Source organism: Hakea prostrata, chromosome 9 (assembly GCF_041222555.1).
Source record: "Hakea prostrata isolate BN-2017 chromosome 9, UWA_Hpros_2, whole genome shotgun sequence".
NCBI lineage: Eukaryota > Viridiplantae > Streptophyta > Magnoliopsida > Proteales > Proteaceae > Hakea > Hakea prostrata.
In genome coordinates this window covers 56,509,361-56,530,425 of record NC_142608.1, presented here as the reverse complement: position 1 = coordinate 56,530,425, position 21,065 = coordinate 56,509,361, and the positions used below count along the sequence as shown (strand labels likewise).

The 21,065-nt window shown below is 36.1% G+C and overlaps 1 non-coding gene across 1 annotated transcript; it reads right to left on the bottom strand.

Annotated features, from left to right (window-relative positions):
• Positions 1-14,481: 14,481 nt before the first annotated feature.
• LOC149005650 (small nucleolar RNA R71) lies at positions 14,482-14,583 on the bottom strand. Its single transcript, XR_016170085.1, has one exon. It is a non-coding gene; the product is annotated as a small nucleolar RNA R71 (small nucleolar RNA).
• Positions 14,584-21,065: the final 6,482 nt, after the last annotated feature.

Below are 21,065 nucleotides of genomic sequence, written 5' to 3'. Positions count from 1 at the left end.
TAAAAGAAATAGAAAGTGGGAAAAGGGAGAGAAAACTAATTAGAAAAATAAATAAAATCTAAAAAAATGAAATCTTCTAAAAAAATAGATCCTACTCTTTGACTACTTGTGGGCCCCACACATTCATTCAATTACAATAAAGAAAAATAAAATAAAAATTATAATATAACTTTATAAGATATTCTAGAGTTGGCCCATAATTGCATCTCTTGCCCGTCATGCTCCAAATCAAACCCATTTTCGCACGGGAGAATTTGAACAGTCCTCTTGACATGTAAAATTACATGTTTTATACCCAAAACTCTAAATATTTGCTCAGTCCTAAAAATTTATAAAATCTACAAAAACAACATAAAACCCAAGATAACTCCACTTTAAGTGTGTAAAATGCATGCTTTATACCCTAAGATTTCACACATAAATGTTTTCATCAGAAGAAACTACCCATTAATTGCATTGCCATTATGTGTATTCGACTAAATTTTAAAAATAAAAAGCTATATGGATTAAATTATTCATCAGGAACTTAAAACCTTCAATGTTTGTGTTCAGTGTTGTATTTAACACTATTAAAATAAATAAAAGAAAAAACAAAACAAAAGAACATAAAATGCAACGGAGTAAATGTATACCCTTGAGTCAACCACCTCATCTTTTTCCTCCTCCAACCTTTGTGAAACATTGTCACTTTCGTAATCAAAACAAGCTCTATTGCAGTTACTAGTCTCCTCCCTTTGTAAAACATTGTCACTTTCGTAATCAAAACAAGCTCTATTGCAGTTACTAGTCTCCTCTACTTCTTCTAATTGCCGAGGAACAGAACTCAGCCGCGACAAAGATGATAAGCTCCAATTAAGAAGATCTACTCCACGAACATCATTCAAATTGTGCCAGTCAAAGAAATCTGCTGCCACAATGGTATTTGAATTTTCATTAGCCTTCTGTTGGTCAAGTTCCCTGTCCTCAAAAAGGACCTTCCAGAATTTCACTCTACATATGTGAATCTGAGATTCAATGGCTAAAATCTCAATACAATCTTTTCCCTGCAGTGGAATCCCAAACCAGTCAAAACCTTTGAAACAGTGAATGTATAATATATCCAGTTCGCTGGTATACTCAAATTCCTCAATCTTCACTGAATGATAACACCTGATTGTTTTATCCTTCTGATGGTGTATATAAGCTGTGATATGAAGATCAACATCCGGGAAAGGCCAATCCAGTTCAGGATTAAATTCAAAAACAATGCATAGAACTAAACACTTATTACAGATCCCATCATTAGCAATCAAGGAATATCTATTTTGGAATGACCGCGGGTTGGATCGAAGTGTTCCCTGCAAGTCAGTACAAAGGAAAGGAGATGTCAACATTAAATCATAGTTCCAATTAGCTCTCAAGTAAGAATCCGGATCATCACCTCGGTCGGGGAGCACAGACGACAGTTTTTCCACCACAAAATCGGTGGGCCCCACATCTGAGAAATTAAAAAAAAAAACACTCCCATCACCCACCCCTGGGCCCCCTTGTATTTTGGGGTGGAAAAGCCGTCGGGAGTGCTCCCCGACTGGGTCGCAGATCCGGACTCCTCAAGTAATAGGTTAAAAATCAAAGTAACCCCCTGACGGCGCAAGCACAATGCGCTTCGTTGACAGGTTTTGACCACAGACATAGGGGTAGGACCACTGAATAAATATTAACAATTAATGAAAAATGAAAATCCAATGGGCCTTAGCCCTATTTCTGGGGTCAAAGCCAGTCAGGGGATCATACGGATGATCCGGACTTAAAAATCAGATGGTAAAAGAGGAGCTTACCTGTCCAACTAGCTTCCTTGGAGTATGTGTCATCTTATAGCACCTTTGTGCGTTCAATTCTTCCAAGGATTCCATTCCTTCTAGGCCTCGAAGGTCCTTTAGCCTTTTGCAACCCTCAACACATAATATCCTTAAAGTTTTTAGTCTTGACAAATCTGGAAATTGTTCCAATGAAACCTGACCTTCACAACTAAGCTCAACTAAACTTGACGGAAGCTCTGCGAGGGATTCCAAACCAACCAAACCTGAGGATTCATTTAAGTAATTGATTGAGTAACCAGAGCGATTACGTTTCAACCCCTTTCTAACCATCCTCACATTTACATCAGCCTTTGGGTACTGTATCGCTGGTGAAATGTTTATCGCCAGTGAAATGTTTAACACCCCTAAATTCTTAAGCATTGAAAAGTCATCAGGAAGTCTGCGAACATGAGTGTTTCTTAAGCTAATTGTGTGCAAACGCTGCATTCTTCGCATTGATCCTGGTAACCACACTAGTTCATTGCAATTCGCAACATCTAGTACCTCAAGCTTATCCAATTCTCCAACACTATTAGGCAATTGGACAATTTTTAGATGATTCAATCTCAGCTCAGCCAAAGATTTCAAAGTACCAATAGACTTCGTCAACTGCTTAATTGATGAACACCTGTTAAGATTAAGACTTCTGAGCCCACTCAACATTCCAATGGAGTCATCTATATTTTTCAAGGATCTACAGCCTTCAAATGTTAGTTGCTCCAAACAAGGAAACCATGAGAAGTTTGGTGAATTCGAAAGATTTCTACACTCACTCAAGTTGAGAGTTTTCAAGTTTTGGAGCTGCTTCAAACATGCGAAGGGAATACATTATAAAACTATCTATAGGAATTAACAACAAAATCAGAATAGAAAATTCTCAAATATTATATATACCTTGTTTTCATCTTGAGGTTTGGCATTCCAAGCTTGTTTGATGTTGCTCCCTGAAAGATCGAGATGAACTAACCACTTGTGACAAAAGTTGGTTGAAAGAATATCCAAAGGGCAATTCTTCCACCTGAGCCATCTTAAAGCAGATGGTAGGCACAAAAGCTTGCCTTTGAAATTTGCGGAACTAATGTCAAGAAATCTTACACTGGACATTTTCTTAAAATGTTTACTGTCTAAATAAACATCTCTTGATAATTCAGAGGAAAGGATCAAACCTTCCAGTTTAGTTCCCTACGAAACAAACCAAAGTAAATTGAGGATAGATACTAAATAGACTGAAAATAAAAATCGGGGCAGACAGTGTAACCAAATACTGCAAAGCTTAATATCCTCCGAAGTTTGCGAAGAATTAAAATATGTTTATCAACCATGGTAACAGACTAATGTATACGTCTTAAATGGCAGGATATAAGCTCGAGAAAGTGTGAGAGAAAGAGAGAGAGAGAGAGGAGTATGAGCTTAGGTCTTACCTTGTGTTCATCTAAAACTTTGAGGATGTGGTCATGACACCATAACCTACTACGCTTACTAGGCTGACTAAAGTTTTCATCCATGACAATCTTCCTTCCCATATCACGAACCTGATCATGCATCTTCATGCATTCAATCAAAAGCCCAGAATGCTCGCAAAAGTTTGATTCAAATTTTAAAAGAGACCTTTTATCTAGTATGTGTAATGCTGCTTTTGCATCGTATTCACAAGCTTCCCAAATAGAAATTAAAGTTTCTTTATCCCATCCAATAAAGAAGCATGCAGAATCCAAAAATATGGCTTTCTGATCATTTTCTAGATTTTTGTAACTTATCTTAAGCCTTTCATAGACTTTTTCAGGAGGAAACTTCTTCCATTGATTTATTGCACTTTTCCATACTTCTTTGTCTTTCACTTCAACTAGGAAGGAACCCAATACCTCAAGAGTCAATGGCAACCCTCCAGAATAGTTAGCCACAGCACATGAATACTCCATATACTCCTCAGGAGGTCCATCCTTTTCAAAGGCATGCAAGCAAAATAACTTAAGTGATTCGTCATTTTTCAATACCTGAGGCCTATATATTTTATTTTCATCAACTTTAGCCTCATTTAAGATTTTCTCATCTCTTGTTGTGATAATGACCCTACTTCCTTGGCCAAGCCAATTCAAATCAATAGCCAAAGCATTAAGTTGGGAACGACAATCAACATCATCAAGAATAAGAATCACATTTACTCCTTGGAGTCTTTCTTTTATCAGTTCCTTTCCCCTTTCAACACTCTGTATTTCACCGTGAACATAACTTTTGGAAACACAACGGATAAGCTTCTCTTGTAAGGCAACCAACTCATTAAGTTTTGATCCTGCTTCTCTAATGCTTCCAAGAAAGCAACTCTGATCAAAACGTCCAATGATCTGATTGTGGGCAGCAATAGCAATAGTGGTTTTTCCAATACCACCTATACCACATATTCCAATAAACTCAACATCTTTAGCATCAGTGTATAATAACTTTATTATATCTTCGACTCGGGATTCTAGTCCAGTGGGGTATTTAACACCACTCAAGAGATTGTTGCTTATTTCTCTTAAAGTTCTCTCAACGACAAGCTCGACTAACCTTGACTCATCGCTGCAATCGTCCAGTAAAATGAATAACTTAGTTCTCAATTGAATGAAAAACTTAATTATTAGTTATGAACATAACAGACAAATTAACATTTGCAGAAATTTGAAGCATGAATCCCTCAAAAAACTATTCGAAGTGGCACAATCATGCATGCAAAATTATTTGAATGAGAAATTACTCATTTCATTTTTGGAAAAATATACTTGTATATCCTTTTTTCAAACCTCATGACATGATGTGAGAAGTGTGCATGTGGTAGTAAAAAAGGATCTGATTACAAGAACACGACCGACAAGAAATCAGAAAGTGTTTTTTATACTTCTCATTCATTAAAATCATATGCCCCTCTTCATACTACACTACTTTAATTTTGTAAAGTAGATTTGCCTTCCGTGTGTACATCTTGTGAGTGTCTCTATAAGTCGTAGGAATGTTTGACTGACTGATCAATCACCCCAAGAGAAAAATAGAGTACAATCCTACTATCCACTTGGGATATTGAGGGAATCACTCTAGCCATCCATGGGACATGGATTCCACAGCATAATGGTGGGGTTTGTAAGAGATTCAAAATAACGAAGACCAAAGAAAAAATGGGAATCAATCAAAAAGCTGTTATTGCATTGAAATTACTTCCTTTAAGGCTAAGACATAATTCAAATTACTTGTAAAACAAAGATACAATTCAAATAGCATTTATGGTGACAGATGTAGGCTATGAAGATATTAACCTACAATCCTACTTATGTAACTGGTTTTAAGTAATATAATCTTTTTCTTCGCATAAAAAAAGAAAAAAGAAAAAAACAATTCAAATTACTTCTTTCTGAGAACAAGACACAATTTGAATCATTTCTTATAAAAAAAATACAATTTAAATCTCTTATAGGGTCCTATTTCGACTAGTGCAATTCCAGCACTTCCCCCATTGGCTCACCTATGAAAGAAACTTTATGAAAAAAAGAATAAAATTGGGGGTCAAGAAATCTGTTTAGGTGGTTTCCATTTGCTGAGCTTATCTCGTATGAGAATGGACCAAATTCTTAGGCTCTCTTTGGTAGGTTTTGTATTTGATATATTGCTTATTTTTGAATAGTCATTTGTGACAATAATATATGGAAGACAAACTATATATATTTAATTATTATTTCTACAATTCATAAATAGGTTTTTTGGTAAAGTACAATTATAAGTAGGTTTGGTTTTCTACCAAAAAAAAAAAGTTTGGTTATTTTTTTAAAATATATTATCTAAATATAAATCACCCACTCGATCCAAATAACAATATTCACTATATTTCATTGTGACACTTACCCAAATATTATCTAGGCGTTATGACTGTTCCATCTCAATCAACACAATAAACATAAACCCTCTCTCTAATTTGCTGCGTTTTTTTTATCTATAAGAATGGTAGAACTTGCTCCCCTCACCCCCCCCCCCCCCCTAGGCCAAAAAGTAGCTATCAGAACTTGAGAAAGTCAATAAGAAAATTGAAAAATGAAAAAGAGAGAAAAAAAAAAAAGTAGCTATCAGAACTTGAGAAAGTCAATAAGAAAATTGAGAAATGAAAAAGAGAGAAAAAAATAAATAAATAAACAAAACCTTAAAAGCACTCATCATCATGAAAGACAGTACCCGCTTAAACCAAAATAGTTTCGAGAGCAGAGCAGATTAGACTCAGTTCCACTTCAATACAACATAGGTAAACAATTAATTTTATGCTTGGGCCTTAAAATCATAAGGAAAATTACCAAGTTAAGAAACGAAAAGAAAGAAAAAAGTAAAGAAAAGTGCAGATGTTAAAGTAATAACCACAAAACAAACAGATAACCTTAATTAATTAAAAGAAAAAATATGGGGGAGGGGGAGGAATGGTATGAACTGAGACTTACCCATTTTCGTCACTAAGAACCCATCCTTTCAATTTCCCTACCTCTGTCAAGGCTTCCTTCCAACCTTGTACCACAGGCAGCTCATATTTCCACGAATGCTTAAAAAACGCAATTCGAAAGCTTCCAGTCTGATGACGAACATCATGAGGATCAACACCGAGGAATATTGGCAGAACAAGCTGACGTCTGGATCTGTGGCACTCTAATATCTTGACAAGTTCCATCAAGCACCACTTGCTATCGGCATACCCTTTGGAGAAGATAGGAATAGAGATTTTGGAACGTTGGATTGCATTGAGAAGTGCTGTTCCGATCTCTTCTCCTTCCCGCAGCTTGTAGCTATCCATAAAGACATTGATCTGTTCTCTCTTCAGGGCATGGTAGATGTGGCCAACGAATGATTTTCGAATATCTTCACCCCTGAAGTTGAGAAACACATCGTAAGTTGCTGAAGATCCACTGGATCTTGAGGAAGAAGAAGAGGAAGCCTGGGCCTGTCCTGCCATGGGATTTGGAAGTTGCAGTGAGAGAGAAGAAGACTGTGAAGGCTTCTCTTCACATGTTTCGGGTTTTATAGCAGCAATCCCCTTGGATGTACATGGCGTTGAAAATTAAATAACAGAGAATAAGCTGTCTTCCAGGAAACTTCACAGTTTACATGTTTTTCTTCTCTCGTTGTTTTATACTTTTATGTGGGGGCAGCCGGTTTATGCTTTAGCGTGTTTCACAACGATGCCAAGGCGACCAATGGGTGAATTGTTTTGCGTGGTTGACATTTCTTTTAGGTTTTAGGGAAATTTATTTGATTAGTTATTTTTAAGATTTTCTCATAAGAAATAATTATTCAATGTTTTACTTAACAAAATTAACTAAAACTGTATTTATATTTATAAAACTAATCAAAATAGTAATTTTTCATTTCTTTGGATATTTTTACCTCTAAAATTAACAGTACCAAATATGAGACAAAAATGTTTGAAAGGTATGAAAAATTAGTGACCTTTTCTTTTGAACGAAATAATAATTTTTCCTCTTTAATGTGGTTAGTTTTAAGAGGTCAAAATATTCAAAGGGAAAAAGAAATACTATTTTAATTAGTTTTATAAATGCAAATTCAATTTTAGTTAGTTTTATTAAGTGAAACATTAAGTGAATTTTTTTTGGACCAAGGCGAGAATGATATGTATATAATAATCCGAGAATTACAATGTTAACCGGGAATAACCATCTACCTTGCACCTCTTCACAGACCAATCTGTGAATTTTGCAAGGCAAACTGTTCGCATCCAACTAAATGTCCATAGGTACTAAAATCAAACTCGCCAAAAAGTGAGCGCACCGATTCATCATTATGTGATTGTTTTAGTAAAAGAAAACCTAAAAGCGGCTGATCACATAACTTTTCTTAGATTTTATCCGTCAAGTTTACCCTAGTAAGCCCACAATTACAGGTTGCAAAACTCGGCAAGGGTTCCTACGGTTTATGTTTTGGCGTATGCTTTCTCTAAGGCTTGTGTGCCAATCTGCTCTCCGTTGTTGACAGCAAGTTAGTTTTACTCACTGATTAGTGCTTTTCCGGCCATAATATATTAATATGGCAATTTCTAATGAGTTTTATGGACTACAACTGTTTCCCTCCGGTTACTCGTAATCCAGTGAGGTTTTGACTTTCCCGTGAGGCGTTTCCCAACCCCTTGCTGTGCCGTTAGTTTTTAGGTTTCATTTTGCATTTTACCTTCATTGATTGCTATGCATTGAAACTTAAGTAGTGCGTTTTACCCCAAGAAACAAAAAACAAAAACTTGCATTGTGCTGTTGTTCAACAATTAGATAATCGAGCTTTCTCGTTTCCTTCGGTTTCCTTTATTAAATAGTGGTAAATTACTTTTGTTGTCTATAAACCTGTAAACGGATTGAATTCGGCTTGGATACACACGATTCAAATTCAAATCCAATAAGGAAATCCGATATTCGATATTCGATATCCGACGGATATTTTTAAAAGGTATCCGAATTCGAATTTTGAATATGTGATTCTATCGGATATTCGATTATTATTTGATCCGCAAAACTATCCAATTATTGGTTGTCATTTTCTGAGTTTCAGTGAAGTGGTGAGTCCACTTTGAGGGCTAACCCATCAAGCACAGTCATTCCACCGTCGGCCATTTTCTATGTATTCAAAGAGGATCCAATAAAAGATTGTTGAAAATTTAAATTTATTTTTAAATTATAAGATTCAAAATATTTTTTGTGTTTACAATGAAGGGTTAGAGGTAATGTTATTCCCTATTTAGATACCTAAATAGCCAATGGGTAGTCTATGAAAAGTCTTGTTTGAATGGCTATCAAACAAGACTTAAGAAAAAATACATGATCTATGAGGTATCTTTTAGAAATACCTTTTATAGGTGTCTCTTCCTCTTCTATATTAAGAGAGGAGTTGATTCCTGGGAACTCTAACAGTTTTAACGTCAATATTAGTTTTTTGGTTTTCTATAAGGTGTGAGTGTTTTTTATGAGTTTGTGAGTATTACCTTCGGACATTATTTGCAAGTAGATTCCATTGGAGTGCATGCCATTGGAACTAAGGAGTTGTTGTATCTTGGAGGTGAGGACGCCATGGTCAAACCTAGTCTGCATTATAGGGGGCATTCAAATACTTTAAGGAAAAGTAATGATATGTACACCTCAACTCACCCTCACCGTGTTCGAGTTCTTCTTGTTGTTACCGTATTGTTTCTTCGATGACATGCGGATGCATCGATTTAGTTATGTTACAAATTTCTTTTTCAACTTCAACAAAGACATAAAGATCTCTCTGAATCAGATAAGTTCTATTTCATCAATTCTAGTCTTATACTTGCTGCCCATCTTGTTTTTCCAACAAAAGAAGATCGCCAGCTTTGAGAGCACCCATCAAGCACAGCCAGACCACCGTCGATCATTTAAGATGAATTCAAAGACAAACAGAGCCACGTTCTTACCGACACCGTTAGAAGCACAAGAGCCCAATGAAACGGGAGAACAATAAGTGTTTGATGAGAAATCACTAATATAGGTACTTGAAGATGCAGAGCCATGTTCTTACTGCCGCCGTAAGCTGGTTGTTGTTACTTGCTGACTGCCGTTGGTTGATGGGAAGTACTGAAACTAGGGGTGTAAACGGATCGGATTTGGATCAGATAGTGGTAATATCATATCCACATTCTATTATATTATGACGAATTTGGATAATATCATGTCGGTTATTGGGTGGATTCAGTCGAATTCTGATGATAATCGGATAGTTATTTTCTCAAGAGATTCTTCTAAATTGATATGAATACAAACCTAACATAAATTTTTAATTACATGTTGACATTTTTAGCAATTTATTTACGAAGGCTAGATTTGAAATTTAAGAATTTAGCAACTTTGGTAGTTATTTTAGCAAAAAATCTAGAAAAATAGTCATATATCGCTAGTAAAAAATTTATAAAAATGATAAAATAAATCTAGATAAGTAACTTAATCGGATAATTTTATTGGACGAATAATATTCGGTAAGAAAGTGTATGCCATATCTGTATTATATTAATAATCAGATGTATTTGGATACCTTTAAACGGATGCGAATGAAAATTCAGAAACAGATTTCAGTTATATATTTATACCCCTAACTGAAAGATGAGATTTTCCCATTTCAGTTTTTTTGAGCTATTGCGGTTTCGATTCTTCCCAAGCCAAAAAGAGTTAAAAGGAGAAAAAAAAGAGACCGCAAGTCTACAGCTCACAGCCTCCTTGAACAGTGTGTCTTCTAGTGGTTAGGTTGAAAAAATATATCATAAAACATTTTTAAAAACAGCCTTTGATGCTTGTGAGGTCCATCGAGAGTATCCAAATTTTTTTACTTAAGTTATGTATTGATGTGACTGTCTTTTTTTGGTAGGATGTGATAAGTGACTGTCGCTAGCGGTTATGATAAACAATTGTTTTCTAAAATATTTTAAAACACAGACATGGAATCTCGTGAAGTCACTAGAGTTTATCAAAATGATATTAATTTTTTAAATTTAAATCATATAATGATGTGACAAGTGATTGTATAGAAAACTTTTAAAATGCATGAAGAGATTGGTAAGAACTTTCCTCCAATTCAAAATCATTTTAATTAATTAAAGTCATAAAAAATATATATTTTATTATAAATGAGAAATATATTATTCGGATATCTGTCTGGTCCGTTTAGCAAATATTCGAATCGAATAGAATCCGATTCGAATATTTTTTGGTAAAAAAAATTTGGATTCGAATACTCTTAAACGAATATTCGGTGGCGGATTTCGGTTATCCATTTACAAGTGTAGTTGTCTACTCTTTTATTCATCTACGAATCTGTGATTAGTTTATCTTTCTATTCATGCTTTGTCTCATATAAAATGTCTGGTAGAGAAATCAATATGTAGGACACCATAGGATTTCATACTGGATGTCACGCTGACAAATCATAAAATGCAAATACGGGAATGCTTGGAATATTTAGAATTTACTTCATTCATGCACATTAAGGTCAAGTGAAATTTTGGATCTGAGATTTCGACTGAGATTTTAGTCTCAATGAACAAGATCAAAAACTCAATCGAGATTTCAATTCGATGGTCTAATTTGCCTCACTTAACAGTCATACGTATTAATTACACATGACTGAAAATCGGAATATTCATGTGGGTTTGATTGAAAAACAACGGCACTAGTCAAAATCCTTACCAGAAAAATAATCAAGGTTCAAACAGTTTCCCTCTCTTTGTCTAGGGTTGGACCTTGACCTGCGAGTTCATCTACGTCAAGGGGTTTCTTTCTAATTCAATGAGTCCGGATCCTCACCCCGTAGGGGGAGCACAGATTGCTCCCTGATGGCTTCCCAACCACACAAATACGTGGGGCCCACACGTGAAAATTTAAAGTTTTTTTAATTTCTTTTCAAGAAGTATTTTTCACCTGTGGGTCCCACGTATTTGTGTGGTTGGGAAGCCGTCGGGGAGCAGTCTGTGCTCTCCCGACGGGGTGAGGATCCGGACTCTAATTCAACTGCACAGTCGAGATGAGGTAACGAGTGCTACCCAGCACGGGCCCTGGCTCGTCAAGAGCCATCTACAGAAGTGGGAACCAAAGGTGCAGGTGGATGAACTGGGGTTCGATGAGTTTGAAATTTGGGCTCATGTTTTCACTGTTCCGTGAAACCTTCATTCTCAGATTCTTGTCGAATTGATTGGAAACAAACTGGGTCGATTTATGGAGGCAAAACTTTTGTCATGAGAGATGTCCGGAAACCGCTAACATTAAAACGCCCATCATTTGTTTCTTTTGTGGGCGTGTAGGACTCACGACTCCCGCAGATGTTGCTGAAAATCCAAACAGTGTGGGTACCCGTAGTAAAAGACAAACCCACCCGAGAGAAAGAAGAAACCCACCAAAAGAAGAGAGGAAGAGAAAAATTTTTTTTTGGTACAAAGGCGTTTTTTATATATAGGGATAGGGATATTACATATGCCGCCGGCAGGAGTTGAACCCATGACCTCTCCACTGAGAAGCGGGTTCCTAACCATCCTACTACTCCTCCATTGGCACCAAAAGAAATTTTGACGTAAACAAAATGACAACCCGTCACCACACCGTCCATCCCCTTTCTATTTCCTTCTATAAATGGAACTTTAATTTGCGGCAGCTGAGATTTTTGCCACCTAATATTTTTAGATTTCAACGGTTTAGATTCAAAAGTGGTGGATTTAAATGTAAATATAAAATTTTTATTTTTAATAAATTTATTTTTAAGTTTTCAAATTTATAAATTATACCCTTCTGAATCGGGAAACGGAAACTCATTCCGTCCAAATATTCTTTTTCTTTGGGACTGACCCTGTCCTTCACCGGAGTTTATTCAGACCTAAATAGTTTCGAACGACGATCGTTGTGTCGGTTTTCTTGAGGGATGAATCCTGGAGGCGTAAGACGCTAGAATTGGTTTCTTTGAGGGACTGATAAGTTGATTTCATGCATATTATTTTATATGATTAATTTACGATATTTCCATGTATTTACAATTGTTTTATATCAATTTACCATAATATAATATGAAAATGAATATGTTGCACCCTTTCCTTTAATTTCTATAATTTTGGTGATTTTATATATTTCCTAACAAATTCTAATCAAGATTTATTACTTTTACGTGTAGGAAATTATCAACCAAATCTGGGTATTATTGCAAGAGTCCTACCTCAAATCAAAAACATAGAGAGAATGAGTCCTTGTATGCTTCTATGTTTTATTTTCTATTTAGGATTTGATCAAAGAATGGAAAAGAGAAGAAGAATCCAATTCAAATAAGAAAGATAGAAGAATCCCGTTTTTGAGTGTCTCTGTCCAGTTTTGATCAAGATCTTCATCGGATGGTCATATGCTGTCTGATTGAGCCGATTTTTGGAGGAGAGCTTCACGACGTCTTGGTCTTCAAATCCAACAGTGGGATTATGCATTGGAGATCTCTAAGTTAGTCCGATTTATACATCAAAACACTCCTTGGTTAAGTCAGATAAGAACTTTGAGTTTGATTCAAACTCTGAGTTTAATTAATCTATAAAAGAATAGCAAAGCCAAGGAAGAGAGGAAGGACGTTTTTGGAAGCTTTGGAACACCAGGGAGAACCTTTTTGGAGCTTTGGATAAGCAGAGAGATCAAACCAGGAGACGTTGGTTGGCTTTGGAGATCTGAAGCTTGGGAATAAGTTTTTCTTCATCTTCTTTCAATGTTCTTGAACTCCTCTGTAATGTTTTTAATTTCAAGTATGAACTAATTTAATTTTACTAGGGATCAAATGTAGCCTATCTTTGAATTCCCACTCTTGAATTCATCAATATAATTTTGAATATTGTTTCCTTTGATTGAGTTTTTACTTCTATTCTTCATGATTTTGATTAATTGGCCACTAATCAACTGATTTGTTAATCATAATGAATTGAAAGGGAATTTATGTGTTTAGTTTATTGGAGTAAAAGCCATGAATTACATGTAGGATAGAGATATACTTACATGGTTTGTGTAGTTGTTATATGGGAATCCATAGAATTTAATGATTTTTCAGTTGTTATAACCCACATAGAAATATAGTGGGTTAGCAATTGAGGGAATTTCTATTAGTACTCGAGAGAGACTAGTAGATAGGGAAGAGAATCTCGACTATCAATCAGGAAAATATTTCTCAAATTATAAAGAGGGATAAAAGGGTGGGAATGCTTAGTTATGGTGAAATCTGACCCCTAGGTCTTTAGCAATTAATAATCTCAATTTAACTTTCAATTTGCAATATAGTCTAGAATAATTATCTTCTTTATTATTCGTTCAAATAAAATTGGTATAATTAATTTGGTACTTAATCTATAGTCTTCGAGGGATCGATCTTTTATCATTATATTACTTGTTACGACAACATACACTTGCGTTGTACTTTTCACAACAAGTTTTTGGCACCGTTGCCGGAGACTATTAGATTAATATCATTATCAATTACTGCTAGTTTTAATTTGAATTCTTTTATTTTTATTTTTATTTGTTTTCTATTATTTTATTTTATTTGTAGTTTGTGAATTTGAGTTTTTCAGGTCCTACTGATTTTGCATGAGAAGGAGAGGAAATGATACTTTACTTCCTTTTGATCCTAAAATTGAAACAACTTGTCGAAGGAACTCAAAAGCAAAGAAAGATAGAACAAATTCATCTTCCACTTCTGGAACAATGGATCTTGGTAATAATCAACCACCTCTTGAAGTTGAAGCACCAAGGCGCAAGATTTTAGGAGAGTATGTTGCACCAATTGTGAGAGATAATAGGACAGCTATAAGGCGCCCACCTGTAGCAGCTAACAATTTTGAAATCAAGCTTGCTATCATTACAATGGTACAAAATAATCAATATTCTGGATTGCCTAGTGAAGACCCAAATCTTCACATTGATGGGTTCTTGGACATTTGCGACACATTCAAAAGCAATGGCGTTACTGATGATGCCATAAGATTGAGATTGTTCCCTTTCTCATTAAGGGACAACGCTAAGAGTTGGTTGCATTCTCTACAACCAGAATCCATCACTACTTGGGATCAAATGGCTCAAAAATTTTTGGTAAAATTCTTTCCACCATCTAAAACTGCTAGTTTATTAACAGATATTTCTATTTTTTTGCAGTATGATTCGGAAACACTATTTGAGGCATGTGAAAGATTCAAGGACTTGCTAAGGAAATGTCCACATTACGGAATAGAGCAATGGAGGCAAATTCAGATTTTTTATGATGGTCTATATAATTCTACAAGAACATTAGTAGATGCTGCAGTAGGAGGATCAATCATGAATAAGGATCCAATAGAAATTTTTGATCTTTTGGATGTTATGGCCTCAAATGCATATCAAAGGCCAAGGGATAGAGTTGCCCCAAGAAGAGTTTTGCAGAGAAATGAAACTGATCCCATGACAGTCATGGCCGTCCAACTTGAAGCATTAACAAAGCAAGTAGGGTTGTTAGCAACTCAAGGCACCAAACCTCCAGCTGTGATATGCAACTATTGTGAGGGAACACATTATAGCATTGAATGTCAGATGGCTAATCCTTTTGAGCAAAATCAGTTAAAGCAAGCAAAATATGTGGAGAATTTTAACCGACAGAGCAATCCATATTCCAACACATACAATTTAGGGTGGAGAAACCATCCAAATTTTGGATGAAAAACAATCAAGATAATGAAAGACAACTTGAAAATCAACAAGCTCAATCATTTCATAAAAAAGCTCTATGGGAAGATGTTATTGAGAAAATGGCTACAATTTCTTCACAATTTATGCAGAAGCAAGAGACCACCATTCCGAATATTTTTGCATTCATTAAAAATTTGGAAGTACAAATGGGGCAAATCGCCCATGGGATGAATCAAAGGCAAAAAGGATCATTGCCTAGTAATATTGAGACAAATCCTAGAGAGCATGCACATGCTATTGAGCTTCGAAGTGGAAAAGTATTAGAGGAACCTTTCAAGAAAATCCCAGTAATTGAACCCTCTTTTGAGGTGGTTCATGATGAAAAAAAAGATGCAGAGGAATACATTAAGGAGGAGGATAAGCCAAAATCCAAATTGTTTCCAGACAATCCACCACCTTATAATCCATTTATTCCATATCCTCAACGGTTCAGGAAGTAGAAACTAGATAAGTAATTTTTTAAATTTCTTGATGTATTTAAAAAACTGCATATTAATATTCCTTTTGCAGATGCTTTTGAACAAATGCCTAGTTATGTCAAGTTTATGAAAGACATTCTTTCTAACAAGAGGAAACTTGAAGATTATGAGACAGTGGCATTGACAGAGGAATTGTGAAATCCCCCAGATTTCTACCCGTTTAACCCGTGGTTTTAAGACCGAGAACCTGGGCCTTGATTCGGCGACAATTGTGGACCATTCAATTCGAGCCCGAAGGATTGTAAATTAAACAAATGTTGGTAGATGACCCTTATAATGACTCAAAAACTCTCCTAGAGTTTAAGTGAAGAGAGAAGATTAGTCTCGATAGTGTAAAAAGGGTAATTTTGGAATATCTGTAGATCAGTGATGGAGAATCTGATTGACGCAAATAAGATATCAAATCGAAGATCGTCGAAAGACCTTTCCAACGAGCCAAAAATCATCAAAATCGAAGTTCGTTTGGGGGTCCAACCATGAGCTAGAAGTTTGAGCTGTTTAGGTGAACCAACCCCCACCCTAATTTCTATTTAGGGGCAAAATTGGAAATCCGGATTTTTAAACCCTATTTATGTTTTATCTCATCCGTAAACACATTTTTGGAGGCTAGAAAGAGGCGGAGGCTTTGGGAAGAGGAGAAAGGAAGGAGAGGAGTATTTCTCATCCAATTAAAGGTGTTCTGCAACTCGAATCATTGCGGGAATTTTACGAAAGGTTAGTTTTCTTTAATCCTTCTCTTACTCACAATTTTGTGAGTATTTTCTCTCCTTTCCTTTTAGGGAATCTTGAAAGGGAAGGTTGTTAGGTATCTTGGATGCTTTCCTTTATTATATTAATGTCCCTTCCTGGTTTGTGGGAGTAATATCTTTTCTCTTCTATTGAGGGATCTATGAAAGGGAATAATGATAGGTACCCTAGATGCTTATCTTTTCTTATATTAATGTTTCCCTTGAGTTTGGGAGTAATGGTTTATCCCCTTGCAAAAGACTTTAGAATTTGACTCTCTAGGTTACCCACGAGTGAATTATGAGAGCCAAATTTGGGGCATTTTGATTTTGGTCAAATTTAATAAAATTGAAGGTACCCGTAGGATCCTTTTGTTTCCAATTAGACTTTTCCAAAGTTTTGCTTCATTATAGACTTCGAATTGGTGACGAATTAAAGACCATTCACTAGTGAGGTTGAGAACTACCCATTTTAACCTAGTTTTCAGATTTGGGTTTTTGTGGGAAGATTTTAAGATATCATTTGAAACCCAAATTGGCTCTAATTTGTGATAATTATTTCTTTTGCATGAATAGGTTAATATATCTTTAGTCACTAATTTGTGAGAAGGAATTACTGATCATTGGAGGAAGAATAAAGTAAAAGGTGAGGAATATATTTAACTTTATATTACATGTGTAATGATGTTAGTTACTTTTCATTATTGATATCTTGTATTGCTTTAGTATTATCTTGTTGGTTAATTTATGTCTTTTGTTAAATATGAATTGCTATAATTTATGTTTATTATTATTTCTGATATTGCTCCTTGCTTTGAAATCTATTATTGTTGTTATGAAATGGAATGTGATTGTATGAGAGGAGAAATATTATTATTTCTTCTACCTTGTATTTTCTACTAGGGTTGTGGGTTCACCCATTGCCCTAGTGATATTATATGATTGCTTATATTGTGGTTGGGAATGGGGAATGCTTTTTTGGCATTTCTGCCATAGGATACCAGAGGAGGCGGTATGGGACGCATTCCTATGGTGTCCTTGGCTCTTTCCCGATTACTGATTTACATATTTAGGGCATGTCTAGAAGTGTTTGGTTAGGTGACCTCATGAGTACTACTACCCTTTCGGCAGGGGTATTGAAACCGGTTAACCCGTGATGTTAGTGGCTGGGTCCTGTATGTCAAGCATGCCCACTATCATCATAGAGAGGTAGGGTTGCATATAATAGATAAGGGCTCATGGACGCTCAAGACCGGTGAAATGACCCGTGAGAGGACATGGAGATCATCCTATCCATTATATGTGGATGACCACTGGGTTAATGAATGGGGTCCAACAGATGCCTCCGTTGAGGATTCCATTCATAGGTGGGAAGGTATTGAACCAACAGAGCACTAGGCGTGAGGGGAGATATCCGGACCATATGTAGTACGAGACCATATGACTTTGCATTGGGCCTAGGATTATCCTTGACACGCGCCAGATCTTATACCAATGGTGATGTGAGAGAGTGGTGACCTAATCCCCAACCATGGCTTGACAAGACTTTACACAACAACCGCGGAGAACCCAACAGACGTGCATCAGAGCCGTGAGGGAAGAGTGATGAGACCGCCCAAAAAAGACTGGTGTGTGACTTAATGCGTGTCTACCATAGAGACTTCATGATAGAGTTAGGAGCATAATCATTCACATATCATATCATTGTCATTAATTACATTATTGATATTCATGTTTTATGTGTAGTGTGGAATCTTGAGAATGAATGTGTGATATGATGTTGAGTTGACCTCACTGAGTTCTGTTGAACTCATTCCTTTTACATGTCTTTTTTTCTATTAGATTATGCTGTAGGTTATGAGGATTTCTTCCAAATGGAGGATGCGTTACCAATATGTCTTCTTGAAGGAGTGATCGAAGAAGAAGTGGACGCACATGGAGCTTCATGCCAGTATCAAGACTGTTCTTTTGGATTGGATTCCATTAGAGAACAAGTTTAGTTTATTTTTCCACTGCGAATAAAACTACTCTCTTTTCTTTTCAAAACTCTGATGTTATATTTTTATTTTGAAGTAATGGATGATTGTAACCATTATTTCGGTTTTGATAACTTAGTATGATAAACTTGATTTATTTTTGTCCATTTAATTATGCTATATCATGTTTTGTATGGATTTGTCACTGAACCTAGATCTTGCGGTGTATCACCCCCACGGGCATTCGGGTATGACCGGATCCGGCTGGGTGGGGTGTGACAGGAATGCAGTGCTATTCTGCAGTTGAAGCTTCCACCTAAGCTAAAAGATCCAGGGAGTTTTACAATACCATGCACTATAGGAAATTCTCATTTTGATAAGGCTTTATGTGATATTGGTGCTAGTATTATTTTAATGCCTCTATCTATTTTCAGGAAACTAGGCCTTGGAGAAGCTAAACCAACCATATTGTCACTTCAAATGGCAGATAGGTCGATTAAATATCCGAGGGGAATCATTGAAGACGTCTTGGTTAAAGTGGATAAGTTTATATTTCCAGCAGATTTCTTAGTATTGGATATAGAAGAAGACCAGGACATACTCATTATTCTTGGTAGACCATTCTTGGCGACTGGGAGGACTCTGATTGATCTTCAAACGGGAGAACTTACTATGAGAGTGCAAGATGAGAAGATCACATTCAATGTATTCAAGGCCATCAAGTTTCCAAATGAAGCAGATAACGCTTCCAGAATTGACTCTATTGAGAGGTGCATAGAAGAAGTATTTGAAATAAGCTATCCCGTTGATCCAGTTGAAGCTTGCTTGGTGGGTGTGACATATGCAGAAAATGAAGAAATTTCCGAATGTGAGATGCAATTAGAAGCTTTATCACATATATTCGTTCACAAACCAATTGAGGATCTTGAGGTGCAAGCAACAAAACCGATGCTGTCTATTGTCAATCCTTCAGAACTGAATTTGAAACAACTTCCAGCACACTTAAAATATGCATTTCTAGGTGAGTCATCCACACTTCCCATCATAATTTCATCCGCTTTGAATGAAAACCAAGAAGAGAAGCTTCTCAGGGTATTAAGGGCTCACAAAACAGCTATTGGCTGGTCTATTGCTGATACAAAGGATATTAGTCCTTCAATATGCATGCACAAAATTTTGATGGAGGACAATTTTAAGCCATCCATTGAACATCAAAGGCGATTGAATCCCAAAATGAAAGAGGTAGTGAGAGCTGAAGTTTTGAAGTTATTAGATGCTGGCATTATATATCCCATCTCTAATAGTTCTTGGGTGAGTCCAGTGCAAGTGGTACCGAAAAAAGGAGGCATCACTGTGGTGCCTAATGATAACAATGATCTAATTCCTACAAGGACAGTTACGGGCTGGAGGGTATGCATAGATTATAGAAAGCTCAACAAAGCCACAAGAAAGGATCATTTTCCCTTGCCATTTATTGATCAAATGTTGGATAGATTATCAGGGCATTCGTTCTATTGTTTTCTTGATGGGTTTTCTTGATATAATCAAGTACCTATTGTACTTGAGGATCAAGAAAAGACGACGTTCACTTTTCCATATGGAACCTTTGCATTTCGGAGGATGCCATTTGGTCTGTGCAATGCTCCAGCAACATTCCAACGGTGCATGATGGCCATCTTTTCAGATATGATAGAGCGATGTATTGAGGTATTTATGGATGACTTCTCTGTGTTTGGTGAAAGTTTTGATGCATGCTTAAGAAACCTTACTTGTGTGCTTAAAAGGTGTGAAGAAACCAATTTGGTTTTGAATTGGGAAAAATGTCACTTTATAGGTGAATGAGGGAATTGTATTGGGGCATAAAATTTCAGCACAGGGCATTGAGGTACATAAAGCTAAAATTGAGACTATTGAAAAGTTACCCCCTCCTACAACTGAAAAAGGTGTGAGAAGTTTCTTGGGACATGCTGGATTTTATAGAAGATTCATTAAAGACTTCTCTAATATCACCAAACCCTTATGCAATCTACTAGAAAAGGGAGTCACTTTCAACTTTGATAAGGAGTGCTTGCAAGCATTCCAGATTTTGAAGAAAGCTTTAGTATCTGCACCTATAATTATTTCTCCTGATTGGGAATTACCCTTTGAGTTAATGTGTGATGCAAGTGATTATACCATTGGAGCGGTTTTGGGTCAACGCAAGGAAAAGATCTTCCACATCATCTATTATGCTAGTCGCACCTTAAATGATGCTCAAATTAATTATGCTACCACTGAAAAGGAGTTGCTAGCCATTGTGTTTGCTTTCGATAAGTTCAGATCATACTTGATTGGTTCCAAAGTTATAGTTTATACAGATCATTCTGCTATCAAGTATTTGATTGAAAAGAAAAATGCTAAACCGAGACTTATTAGATGGGTGCTATTATTGCAAGAATTTGATCTAGAGATTCGAGATAAAAAGGGAAGTGAAAATGTTGTTGCTGATCACTTGTCCAGATTAGCACCTCTTGAGAATAATTCAGAAGATGCTCACTCTCCTATTTCAGAAACTTTTCCAGATGAACAACTCTATGTTGTTACTAATGATGATAAGTTGCCTTGGTTTGCTGACTTTGTAAACTACTTAGCAACTAATATCTTGCCTCCAGAACTAACTCGGCAACAATGGAAGAAGTTTCTATCTGATGTCAAATATTACTATTGGGATGAGCCACTCTTATACAGGCATTGTTCAGATCAGATGTTGAGACATTGTATCCTTGAAGATGAAATTTCTAGCATTCTCCATCACTGTCATTCTTCAGCA